Genomic DNA, 14,814 nt, shown 5'->3' on the forward strand with positions numbered 1-14,814 from the left:
GTGCTGCACTGCCAGCTGTATGCTTTAAACTGGTTTAGCTGCTTTTAGAACACGCTTAAATATACGACTAAGAAAAAGTAATCATTGTGATTTTATAGTAAATGCTAATAACAAATAATAATATGTGGTAATTAAAAACTAATGTTATGATAAATATATGAAACATGATCATAATAAAAATCATGTAGGTAATATTTAAGGTTAGGATAACAAAGACTTCCTCTGAGTAAATTACAGTAAGTGCTTGATTCATCAATAATTGTACTTAAATGGAATTTAGGTGAAAAACAATATGTAATAATTCTTGCTATGTTTCACTGCATATCTGATGTATGATTTACCACAAACTGTGAAAAATAATCTTAGGCAATTGTCACAGAAATGTATAAAAAGAGAAGGTTGATTTTAATAAATTGCTCTCAGATTTTCACTCTCCCTTGAGTGTGTCTGTGTGTCATTCTTGTCCCTCGCCCTAATTCCTTCGACCACCTTTCGCTCGTTCTCAATCCCTGAGACTGTCTCGATCTCCCGCCGCCGCTGGGCTGGTCCGCGGCAACACCTCACACATGAGTTATTTCCTCCTTCAGTGTGAGCCAGATGTGGAAATTCTGTGACAGTTACCTAGATTGGTCATCCGCTCCTCAGTCAGCTGTGTGAAGGCAAAAACCATAGTTAGCACTCACTTGAAGACAGCTGGAAGCATAAATGGGAACAAAATAACCAAGCAGAAATAACAGATACGGAAAATGGATACATTAGAGAGGAAATTATTGTGTTTTTTAAAAAAATAATTGCTTTTTTACAGATTGAGGAAAATATAGTATCTATATAACAAAAACAGGGTGCTAAGAAAAAAGGATCAGAGAATAAGAAAAATTGATTAAGATTTAAGACAAAAGTTACAAAAACCTTAGCAAAATGATGAAAAAGTTAAGCAAATCATACACAAGTGAGATATAAAATTAAAAAAATATTAAAAAACATATAAAGTAACCCAAGAAATAATTGATGAACTATTTGACATTTATCTGTAATTAACTTGTATACAAAATAACATAACACTAAATTACTCAACAGATGGGAGAATAATTTATAGCTTCTTTTTGTTGTTTATTCACACAGGGAAGACAATAAGTTTTTTTCTTTGAATAATAAATCTTTCAGGAGCGAAGCCTAAGGATCTCTATAGTTCATATTAAATGAAGGGGAACTTGGGAAAGAAAACAAATCGCTTCAATTTTTTAGATTTTTTTTTAAATGCTTGAAATTAGGCCCTTAAGTTAGTGAAGAATATTTTGATTAATTTCTGGGGGAAGTCATTCCATCCTGCGTATGAGGAAGGAAGAGAGTTGTTGAAGACAAACCCAGAAACCTGTGAGGAGTTTCACTTGCTCTTAAGAAACGGATTTATTGGTGCAGGTCAAAGCTGAAGGCATTTCATGGTAGATATATTTAATCAGAAATGTTCTCACTAATGTTTCAGGTGCCCATTTAACTCTATGCATGGTCACCTTACCATCTCAGCCTCAAACCACTATTATTGGAAGGATGATTTAGCTCTCTGTGTGGGGAAAAATACCATCTCTCTGGAATTTGACAAGACAGTGGAGGGTCTAAAGGGTGTATTCTACAAAATAGCATGTATCATGGAGTTAACAGCTCCAAGAACTGGTGTGATGGGGAATATTCCAGGAACTCAAATTGGAGAGAGCTGGAGAAGTCTGTGCTGGAAACTGCATGGTGCTCTCCCCTTCACTCCCCCACCCTCTCCCACTTCCAGGCAGGCTACCCTAGCCTGGGTTTCATCCTGGAAGGGTGAGTGTCATGGAGGACGCCACAATAATTTGCTGCATTAATTCTGGGACAGGCCTGTAGCTGAAAGTGGGCCTGGGATTTCCCAAAGTTATTTATGACCATTGTAAATTAAGGGCAGCTCCAATTTAATCTTGCTGAGATATCCTACCTCCCCCAATAGGGCTACAACTGACTGAGTCTCAGGATTAGACATAAAAGGGCAATGTTCACTTGTGCTTGAATATCATAGCACTATTAAATATTAGATCACAAAATTTGCACCCCTGACAGGTCTTACTTCTCCAGTTCTTGTAGTCTCCGAGGATGAAACATACAATAAGTAGTAAGTCTTGTTTCATCACATTTCTCTTTTTTGTGACTTATTTTTTTAATTGAAGTAGTGCCGCATCCTACTATTATGCATGTTTCAGGTAGGCATCATTGAGACTCAGCACAACTGCTGAGTGTCCACTTCTGTCATTCATTATACCATTATCTCCTTTATCTGGATTTACCCACTCTCCCTTCCCCTGTCCCTTCTGGTAACCACTAATTGTCTTATAGTTTACTGTACTGTTTACTGTTTTTGATATACTTGAATAGATGATTGTTCAGAGATTATTTCCTTTCATTTCCTATGGGTTAATTAATTATTGTATTACTTGTTTTTATACCCTAGCCTTTAGTATATTCACACAAATTACAATGACTTAATAAATAGTATTAATTCACATAAATAGTATGCTAAATGATGCCACCTAGCTATGCTGGTATTTTATGATTTACTTAATAATGGTGAGTTATTACCACTTGAACACATCTGATTGGTTATTATAGTGGGAATATTTAAATGTTTTAAATGAGCAAGAAGCATTTGGGAAATAGCTTTTGGTTTGAAAGCAACAGGTCTTACTAAAACATTATTGTAGCGCCATAGTCCAATTACTCTATAAGAAGTATGATGCTACACAGAAAATAGCATTATATTAGAATACTTCCTAAGTGTTTAAAGATGAAAAACATGCAAGAATGGTAGGGGACAGATTGAAGTGAGAAAAAAATTGTTATTCCAAACACTATTTAATTAAAAGAAATTTATAGCAGATTAGCTTTTCCATTACTTTCAGTAATTTTCAAAAGCAAAACAAAACTACATTATTGCTTGGTGCTTTCTATTATCTTCATACTATTAATTTGTTAATTACACTTTATATAAATCAGTGGAAAACAGCTTAATTTGTCTAAACATGTTAGCATTTCTAAGCTTATAAAAAATCACTCACTAGGCTTACTTAACTTCTCTTCGGTCCAAGGAGTAATGTCACCAATAAACTAATATAGAAAATAGAGTCTTCAGTTAGCCCTATAGTGCCCAAATAGAAAGAAATTTTCAGAAGCACAGTCTCTGAGTGGAAATCATAGCGTAGATATTGCAAATATGTCTCTCTCATATCTGAGTTAAGATATGCCAATATCATACCAATACATGCTTATTATCACATGAATATTCTTATCTAAAGATAATTTTATATCCTCTAAAATAACATTTACATGAGGAAATGATGTGGGGTGTGATTTTCAGCTGAAGTGAGAGTCTAAACTCATTCTAAAATCTGAGGTTATTTTAAGAACTCAAATAGCGTTCTATCATGTCCACCCAGAACCTCAGAATGTGGCCTTATTTAGAAATTAGGTCTTTGCAGATATAATTAGATAAATGAAGATGAGATCATACTGATTTAGAGTAGACTCTAAATCCAATGACTGGTGTCCTTACAATTACAATTCAATAATAATTGAAGATTGAGTGACTAATCTTTGGATTATTGCAGCATTGTTCATCTTTGATCTTCAAGGACATTTGGTTTTGGCTTGTTATTTTTCTTGCTCAGTTTTTATTTTTTACTTTGAGATTTGCTTGTTTGTGTGTTTGACTTGCCATTTGCAACAACATGGATGGAGGTGAAGGGGATTATACTATGTGAAATAAGTCAGAAGGAGAAAGACAAATACCAGATGGTGTCATTTATATGTGGAATACAAAAAACTCAAGCACAGGGCTAGATAAAGCCAAGCCAATAACAAACCCTAGAAATCTGATTTTAGAAATGAGGAAACCAGAGTGGGAAGAAGAAGAATGAGAGTGAAATGTGGAGCGAGCACAGTGGACCGTGGTAGTTGACTATGGCGGCTTTGGAGGATGCACTCTGGTGATTGCACCTATGGGCTGGGTGGGGATGGAAGGGAAATATTCTATGCTTATGAAACATAATAACAAGTAAACCAACAGTACCTCAGTAAAAATTAAAAATAAAAGACAACATTGTAAACCAATGTTATCTTAATAAAATAAATAAAATATAATTGAGGATCAATTTTGACACTGCTCATGTTTCACATGTGTTGTATATCTCGTTAAAAATATATATCAAGAGTATTCTAGAAGCAGCTCATCAAAATCTGACTCATTATCTTCTATCTCATCTTCTACTTTGACTCCTGGCAAATTATTTTCTTCTGTCTTGGGCAACCTGTATTTTTCAGGCCATAAACCACACATAGGCATATGGGAAAAATCATTAAAAATGAGGGTAAGAATAATTCACTTCTACCTTATTGTTCAATACAATATGGTGACTTAATCCTAGGATTTTTAAGCTAATGTTATGACTCGCTGAACTGTGACGGATTATGTCATCTGAAAATGTGCAATGACAGTGTTTCTCCAACACAACTTTATCAAATGTTACTAGAATAGGGTCTAATTAAGAAGATTTTGAAAATTTAAATCTAGTCATTAGCACCAGTTCCTATATTGTTTGTAGGAGATGCTTTCCTTCTGCCCACTGGAGTGTGTCTGGGTAAAAAAGGATCACTAAACATAGCCCTTAAGTTATATTCTTTCTCTATAATCTTTTAAACTCACTTGGAATTAGAAAATAACCATTTCCAGGTCTCAAAGTCACTTGTGACTGCGCATCAATGTTAAAATTCTGATAGCTGATTGTGACACAGTCATTACAGAAAGAATATCTTTCTATCCTGTCTTTGATCTTTTGAGATTTAATTAAGCTCAGGTACAAAATGTGATAGTGTCTGTATAAACCCTCTTAATTACTTATCAATCAATATTTCTGGAAGAACTTTGTCAGACATTGCAGGAGATACAGAACGTTAATGGTTATAGTTTCATAGTTTGGTTCCTACACCAACAGAGTGCATAAATTTGGTGGGTGAAGCAAGATCACAATATATGGAAAGTTAAATTTCAGGTGTGACAATTATACTTACAATTTCAATTATACTTAAAATTTTTGACATGAATCACTTGCCCTGAGGGTTTAGGGAAATGAGAGAGAACAATGAATATCCTGTGACCTTGGAAACTACCTGCGTGTAAGGCCTTAACACTAGACTGTAAAAGTGGGCAAGATTTACTGGGTAAGAGTAAGTGAAAAAGAACGTAGTTAAGAGATGGCTTGTGTTACTCCATAAAATAATACTATGACTACCTGAAAAACTTTAGGGAAATTATTTAGCTTAAAATAAGTTGCATGGTAATTCAATAAAACCTAGACAGCACACTCCAAATATGCTGTGTTATAAAACACTACATACTGGGTGTTTTTGATAGTAGAAATTAATTTTCTCAGTTCTTGAGGCTGGTGCTGGGCTAGTTTCCTCTGAGTTCTCTCTCTTTGACTTACAAGTGTCTGGATTCCTGCTATGTCTTCACATGGTTGTCCCTCTGTACAAACACACCACTAATGCAGGTTCATGTATCCCAAATAACACTTGTTAGGACACCAGTCAGATTCAAGGTCCCATCTCCAAATACAGAAACATTCTGAGGTACTAGGAGTTAACATGTGAATTCAACTAACAATGCTATTTTAACAATGATTATCATATATTGCCACTTGGGGGAAAAGATGAACATTTTCTCCTATGAAATAAAGCTACCAGTGGGTATTCCTCCCCCACAAATACTCCCACGTCTTTAAGACCATCTGCCACTAAAGCTGTTACTTTATCTCATTCATCATCTGCCCACTTATTTTCAGTCACTTTAGACTTTCCCACCACTGATTCCTTTATTAGAAATCTCCATCTGATTATCACACCTACATCTTCCACACGTTACTAGACCAATGCTATACTCTGGGATCTCCCATGGATCTTTAAAACTTTCTGATACCAGATTTCACCCATAGAGATTTTGTTTTAATTGTTATGAAGCAGAGTTTTAGAAGTTCCCCCAAATGATGCTAATGTGTAACAAAGCTTGTGCACCACTGACTTGGGAAATAGGGAAAGCAACTTTGATTTTTAGGGACAGTAATTTGGGATGTGAAGGTGATGAGTTTGCCATCATAGACTTGGTTCTAATGGAGTATGCTTTATATCATAAGAATTAATCCCACAGGGGCCACCATGGTGGCACAGGGGTTAAGTCTCAGCACTATAACGCTATCACCAGCCACTGCAACATGAGTTTGATCCCCGGCCAGGGAGCTAACCCACATGGTACAGCAGGCCTCTCTTGTCTCGTCCGCTGCTCCCCTCAGCAGTGTATTTCAATGGATCTACCTGCTCTGCTCCCCAATCTGTCTCTGGCGAATCCCCTCACCCTCTACACCTCTGGCCTACACCCCAGTTTTTGTATGCATAAATAAATAAATCTTAAAAATAAATTGCTCCTGCTCAAATAGCTTCAAAGCAAAGTAGGTGGTTGTCAGAAATCCTGGTATTCCAAAGGCACCAAATACATGTGTACCTCAAGGGAAGTGGCCAGACATACTTTGTGTCATTTCACATCTCATTTAGTGAGATGGAATTTGGACTTACTAATTGTTGTGCACTTTTCCCCCTCCTGTAACCTTTGCTAGTCAGAATATTTCTCATAGTCTTGGGGAGAATTAGAATCATTACACTGGGAATGCAGGATTGTGACAGCTTCATTTTGATTCCAAAACTGTCTTCTTGCAAATCATGAAGGAAGGCCACAGGGGTATGGCATTTAGACTTTCTATCATTGTAAAGAGGGAGATATCAGATATCACAGAGAAGCAAAGAGTCTGTTGACTGAGCTCATGGATAGTAAGCAAAGGCTTCTAGTGGATCATAGCCACCCATTACGCCATCCCATCCACAGGACACCTTTCATGACAGAATCTCTGCTGAGCCTCTCTTCACAGGTGTCCAATTGCCCCTCTTAGTTATTAACATGCCCCTTAATGAATGGCCCTGAACACTAAGATGCCTCTCCCCACACAGAGGGGTTAGGGTTCCTGAGCCTCATGGGAACAGTGTTACTATCCAAGTGGGGTTGAAATAGCAAGGAAACCTATCTTTTCTAAAAATGTACATATAGCCAGAGTAAACTAACCCATTTTAACAAATACACAACACATGTTTAGTGAGGGTTTTTTTTTTTTTTTTGGTCCTTTTATAAAGTTTTGTGAGCTATAGAATTATACTGGAAAAAAAATGATGTCTCGCTTATATCCCTCAGTTAACAAAAACGAGTCATATTTCTAACCATATTCGGTTATAAGAACTATCTTTAACTTCCAAGGGCATCCATGTGTTTCAAGGAATTCTGCTATGACATGAAAAAGGGCAGTCGTTAACTCTGAAAGAAGCAAAATATCAGCGGGACTCCTGTATGCCTGTGCCAGTACATGTGCCCATGATCAAGACTGACTGCTCAAGTCAACCTGAGTGTCTAGGGGAAAAATGTGAAAGGAAATTAAAGACTGGATATTAATATTTGAAAATCACTTTATATAAAGCTGGTACATATTATTTACCTTCATGTTGTCTTCTTTCCTAATTTCTGAAGCAAAAGTGAATTGTATGTGCCCGGCATTCAAACAACCTAAAGGGTTGTTTGACTTTTTTCCAAAAAGTCATGCCATTAAACACACCATTCTAATCTTGTTGTCGGACTTTCTATTTCTTAGGCCTGGGGTCGCTAGGGCCACGTAGCAATTTTTCAGGAGGAAACTCTCCCTGGTCTAGTCCTTATCATTTCTTCTTGAAAGTATCTAACACACCAGTATTGAAGTAGTAATGACCATAAATGCACAGGTTGGTCATTCTGCTGAAAATCCTTAATTCAAAGTCATAACCACAAATTTAACTTTGAAGTCTACTCAGTGATTTTAATGTTTTTACTAGAATAACACCTGTGCTTGGTCCACTTCTTTCAGGAAAAAGCCAGCAGCATCTCCACTGCTCAGAACTAACTGCATTGCTACAAGTCCACCTTAGAAATGATTTAAACCTCAAACCTGCAGAACTGCCATTCATTTCTGCCTTGACTTTCTAGAGCTATAATGTGGTATCCACAGATCAAACTCCTCAGAGATCTCACAATGGTCTGAATCTTTTCATTCCAATCTTTAACTTCCTGTAACTCGTACCCTCACATGTTGCCCTTTGAGAATGGATACCCTGTGCCCTGTCTTGACATATTCATTCCCAGAAAAGCAGATTAGACAATTCACAGCAAAGCCTTCACCTCACACCTTAAAGAAGAGATCAGTGTAGAAAATACCACTTTGCTGAATAGTAAATGAGTTTGGATTTTTCGCCACTGGTTTCATTTCATCTTGGAGGAAACTTTGCACATCCACATTAAGATATTCAGTATAAATGGCTCCAGCTGCCCTTGGCAGCTGTAGATTGTGGTATCACTACATTAACCTTGAAACCCACCTAGTTAGCAGGGACTAGCTGGTGTCTGAGATAGCATCTCTTAGACATGGGTGCTAAGATGCCTTGCTGATGAGAACATTCTCTTTGGAAGAGAATTTTGACATTTCTGAATAACCTGCTTGGCAATTTTTTTTTTTCATGAGTTCATTTTATAATCAAATTGCCATCAGATTACACAGTAAATGTTTTGTCTGGCCAAATCAAATTTTCTAGTTAAGTAATCTAAATAGTCAGCATTGCTTTGGCACAATGTTGAATGCAGCTCTTCAAACTTTTTTTTTTTTTTTCCCTTCACTCTCTTAGCTGCCATTGATTGAAGAAACATCAAGTCATTCCATGGTGAAGAAGGACAACTCAGCAACAGTAGGTCATTTCTTTCAATCTCTCATTTTATTTTACTCTGTCTTGCGGACTCTTGCTGTTACTCCAGCACAGCGTGGGCTGCTACCTCCTGTTTGATGCCGTCATGAATCCAGACAATATGCACTATTTTTCTGTTCCCACTAGTGCGTTAGTTTTACTTTAACCATATTAAATTCAATTGTTCATTGTTATTTTGTTTCCCAGAGAGTAAAGGCTGGTTAGTGGTAGTGAACAGACCCCTAAATATCGGTGACTTAACACAATGAAAGTTCCCTTTGGCTCACAATCTGTGGAGATGAAGTGAGTCTCCTCTATCTTAGAGCTCTGCTCTCTGGAACTGTGCAGCCTCCGAGGGGGAAGTGTGAGCTAAAGGGTCACCGGGGAAGTTTTTCAGGGCCAGAACTGCTAATGTCACTGCTGCTCACATTCTATTGGCAGGAACTTAGTTACACTTACCAGCTAGGGAGTCTGCGAGGAAATACTCATCTCCCTGTGCTCCTAGGAAGAGGCAATGACGTAGTGAGTAAATGGCATTTTGGGGGCAGCACAAGGCCCTTACATGTTTTCATCCTCTTCTTTGGCTTCTAAAATTGTACTTGATACAGAATGAGTAATTGATACATGTTTATGAGGGAAAGACTTCTTAAAAAATGTGTTTCTAGGCGGCTGTCTTTTGGCAGTTTCATATCAGTTTTGTAAGAAATGTGGTTGATTAAATTTTCCTGATAGTTGGTATCTGAGAATTTAATGCTGCTTTAGTACAGTATCATTTCAGTAGAATAAAAATGTAATTTCCATTAATGCAAGGGGAAGTCAGTCTAGGACTTTTTAAAAAGCAAAAACAGTGATAAAAGGATGGTGAATTTATGTTGAACCTAAATAGATCATATCCCCTTTATTTTATTTTTTTTTACTAATATTACTAGTTTGGTATGAAATGTTAATTGCTCTCATTATGATCAAAAATGATTCCTGCTGAAATTGTAAATCCATGTGTTACACTGAATAGCGTGAAATGGCATTTTACCTTAAAAAGCAATATTTGGTTCTGAAAACATGTTTTTCTTTTACAAATCCACATGTATTGCGCTTGAAGTTTTTTCTTATATAGCTAATGCCAATTGTTTATTTAGTTTCCAATGTATCTTGAGCTTACATTTTCTCTGTTGGATCAGACATTAAATTCTGTTGGGTCTTACGATACTTTTGAAACAGGGAAGGAACATGAGGCCGGAAGGAGGTGGATGATGCAGAGAGATGGCCACCTCACCTGGTGCTCTTGGCGAGGGCCTCTTTCTACCTGCCTCTCTATCTATGCTTCAGCTTGCTCTAGCTCTCGGGCTCTTAGCGACAGTTGTCTCTTCTTGTCCATTCGTCTTCTTTTTCCTTCTATTCCTGATTTTTAGTAATTGATTGATATACTCAAATCTTGTCCTTCTTGTCTTCCACTCTACCTTTCTTCCCCACCATCAAGATGTACTTGGGAACTTTTGCCTTACAACCTCCAGAGAAGCATGCCAGATAGGAAAAATACAGCGGAATTGAATGAAGCCCACCAATGGAAGAAAAGCATTCAACTTGTACCCAACAGGCCATTCTAGGCCATGTTTCCTTTCTAAATTAAAAACAATTTATTTCCTTATACTCCTTAGCATGTTAAACATAAATAAAATGAAAATTGGAGGCAAGGTAGGAAATGTTTTATGTTAAAATGCCAGGGGGGTTAATGATCTTGAAAATGACTTTTTAAAGCTCATTGGCAAGATTAATAGTCAAATATTTTGCTCCTGTTTTAAAAACTCTGTTGTTGGATTGCTATTTTTTTTAAATCAGTATTGATTTCTTTATTCTTTTACTTTTTTAATATTTTTTTTCCTATCTGCCCTTCTACCCAACTTCCCAAACGTCTGTTTTCAGAAGTGATTTTGCTAAAATCAGATGATGGCTGTGTAAGAGGATATTAACAACTCTGCTCTCAGATGCATAACCATTTTTTTAAAAAAGATTTATTTATTTATACAAGAAACCGGGTACAGGTCAGATGCACAGTAGGGTGAGAGGATTCACTAGAAACAGAGCGGGGAACAGAACAGGCAGACTGAAGAAATACACTGCTGAGGGGAGCAGTGGGCGAGACAGGAGAGGTCTGCCGCACCTTGTGGGACCCTTGCCACCGGGCTAGGATCAAACCAGTGTTGCAGAGGCTGCAGACAGCTTCACAGCATGGCGCTCAACGACCTGCGCCACCAGGGGAGGCCCATGCATAACCATTTCTTACAGAGTCTCTTGGGTTCCTTCTTCCTGGAGTGGTTTGGGGGAAGACATGTTACACACCTGAAGGAGGTTTGTGGGAAGACAAGTTTACACACGTGAAACAAAGTTTCATCTGTGGAATTGTCTTCAGTGGTAAGGCTTTAGCCATGCTCAGACTCACCGCTTGGAACTTGGCCTAGCTCAGATTACTCTTGCTTTTTTGAATATATAAACTGCTTAAAACTGTCAAGGGTGGAATGTATATGAAAGAAGCCAGAGTGGAGTTGTAAGATGAATGGATCAGCCATCATGAGTACCTGTGGTGGCTCAATACTCTTCAGTTAGTTATTTCAGAATTTCTGGTAGAAACATTGCTGAATTTCTACTAGAATCACAAAATTTCCTGAAATGGAATCTGTTGACTCTTAGAAAGGACATTCAATATGTATTACTGTGTAAGGAAAGGTAAAGGCAGGAAAGTGAGTGATTGACCTAGAATGCACGCATTACTATGATTTTTCCTGGCTTAGCAACCTTCAGTGGCTGCCCATCTCTTATGGAACCAAGTATAATTTGCTTAGCATGCTAGATAAGTCTCAGGACCTGGCCCTTACAGCTACTTCTTGGTCCATCTTGTCATTCCCACCTTGTCCTGTGTGATATTGAAGCCATGGAGTAGTTGGGTTTACTATCCACCCCTGCAGTTAGCATCCCCAGTATCTAGAACACATACCATCCTGATTCAGGGTGCTGTATCTTTGCTCATAATTTTTCTTCTTTAGCAGTGCCCTTTTTAACTTTCCTATCACCACCCATCATAGCCATGCCCAGGACATACTTATCTTCCAGGATGCCTCATTACTTACATGGTCTGTTCCTGATGCTTTTATAATATCATGGGTATATCTTTCTTGGACCTTAAAATATTATAGTAAGGTACCACTATATGCCCACATTCTACAGTAAATTGTGCACATAGAGAATTTAGCATTGTTGAATAAAATTTCACTTAATAGAAAAACTCAAGGACTTTCCAATAAGGATGTTAGAGTGTCAGTGTTATTTCCTTGGTAGAACCCTCATCAGCTGAGATAGCTTTTGCTCATTCAATCTCCTTGAAAAACAGCCATTTCCCACATAGATTTCTTCAGGGTGGGTCCATGCCATTATACAATATGGAGATCTTATTTGTAAAAATCAAATTTGATGAAGGCAAACAGGCAAGGCCTCTGTTGTTAATGTTTCCTCAAAAAGGTAAATAATAAGAGTTTTCTGCTACAACTTTAGAAATGGAAGCTCACAGTCAGAAAATACTGTTTACCTTCTCATAATTACCCAGCCAGGACCAGGTTTTCCCAGAATGATACACTGAACAAATTGCACATAATACATACAAACATTCTGAAAATGCTACATATTTGGAACAAAAACACATTTATGTCTCAGAGTGATGCCAACCAGTTCTATGGTGTTTTTTGTTAAGCATAATTGTAGTTCTTCACAAAGAGCCAGAAAAGGGGGAAAAAAATGCTTGGCATATTTCTGTTGGTCTTTCAGCTTGTGCGTAATTTATTTGTTTGCCACTGAGAAGCTCTGTGTTTTTCCTGCTGGGCACCAAGTCAGCGTGATAGGTACTCCAATTTTGGTTACATTTTTTTACACTGCCATGCTCCTGGATTTATGAAGTTGGAGTCAGTGTTCAGAGTCCACACTTTATGTTGTTGGGATTAGCACCATTTCATCTTTCCCTGTGTCCTGTTCAAAAGGTGCCTGGTTGTGACTTGTCAGGAAGAAGTCTTTCTCCCATGGAGGCTGGGGAGATGATAGTCACCCAGGAAGTGCCCTAGTGAAAAGCACTCAGAAGTTAATCTGATTCCAAAGGAAGAGAGAGCACATGCTTTCCCAATAAGGGAGGGAACTTAAGCTTTGAGAGCTTTCTTGATTCATATATTATAAGGTATAGTCTATGAATATGCATTACGTTACCTCTTTTGAACTTCCTTGAAACAAATTCTCATAAATAAACAAGGAATGTACCATACTAACTGACAGAGTCATTTAAACTAGATGTATTGTGCTAATGGAGTGAAAAGAATAAAAATTTTCAAGGGCTTCAACCCTCAATTTTAATAAATTTCATGGAAATCGGATCAAGCCCTAATTGCTAATTCATCTGAAATTATTAAAAAGAGATTTCAATTACATACCACCATTGAATTTTGATGTACCAAATTAAATTAGGACACTAGATTGTATCTTTTCTTAAATCCAGACCTATTTAAAAACCTTTTCCTGTAAATTCTGAAAAGGAACTTTGTGTTCAGTTATGTTGCTGAAAAAAAAAATCCAGCATTAGTACAAAATAGTAGGTTAAATCTCTTAGTGAAGATTTTTAATGACATTTCAGTGTTCCTCTTATAATTACTCTTCATCTAAGATATCCCATAATGATGTTGGACACTCTTGGTTCAGGCTCACTGGCTTGCTTCATTAGCATGTCATTCCCATTCCACATCACAAGATTTAATTGTAATGCCGGATATGCACAGCTCTCCACAGAAGTCTAATCAAAGTGGATTCACTTGTATTATTAATATCAAAAATCAGTCCACTTGCTATTTTTATAAATAAAAGAATCCAGATACATAAATCAGCTGTCATTTATTAGCATGTTACTGGCATATCTGCCAGACATATGAGCGGCCCTATCACAGTTCCTTAGGATTATTTTCATCAAGATTAAAACCCTTCTACATTAAATATACATACTAATTCCTCCATAAAGTAATCAGATTACAGAGCAGGTGACATTGTGTGCTGGAATTCAAATGATTTGCAGTAATGAGCTGGAAAGGTGTGCTTGGAGTCAGGCAGAGAAAAGGAAGAGGAAAGACAAGGGAAGAAGGAAGACTTTGGTTTTGAATCCAGGCTTGCATATCTGTTGTTTTATTGTTTTTGCTAACTTCTGCTTATTTATATTTTAATAAGTAAAGGACTCAGACAAGCATCCATGATACTTAGCAGCCCATGATGTCAATCATGTGTGCTATCAAATGCTACATGCTTTCAGTTTATTAGCTTTTTCTTGCTTTCTTTGTCCACTTTCTCTCTAAAGACAGGGCGGGGAAGTATCTCCTGGGTCGAGTGGTACTCAGAGATGAATGCCTAGGTCGTCTTTTCTGCCCTTTGGGAAGGTTTTATTTTCTCTCATTAACCACCAGTCTGCATTTCAAGTTTCTTTCCTTATGAAAATTCACTAAAACATGAAAAACACACCAGTACGCAACATGGCTACTTTCACATCTGTGAAAAGAATTATTGAATAATATTATGAAAATAAATAAAATGGCTACAGATAGGCTCAAAACATGTTTTTATTCTTCATGGCTATGGAAACATCGGTTTAAAAATACCCTCAGGTTCTAGCAAAGCATGTGGACAATGCCTTGATTTCCCACTTCATTTCAAAATATTATTATTGGCTTGTTTTTCAAATAAGACTCCCCAACACCCCAACGATCAATCAACACTTTGGAAGGAAACCAAACATTTGGTGCTAGACTACCCTAAAGTTTTTGGAATATACTCACTCCCCTGGAAATGTAGTCTGCTTGTGTGCAATTTTTTTTCCACATCCAATAAATACTTAGCTAGTTTTACTTGATTACATAGTAACAAAAG

Source organism: Talpa europaea (genome assembly GCF_964194135.1).
Source record: "Talpa europaea genome assembly, chromosome: 3".
In the NCBI taxonomy this organism is placed as follows: domain Eukaryota; kingdom Metazoa; phylum Chordata; class Mammalia; order Eulipotyphla; family Talpidae; genus Talpa; species Talpa europaea.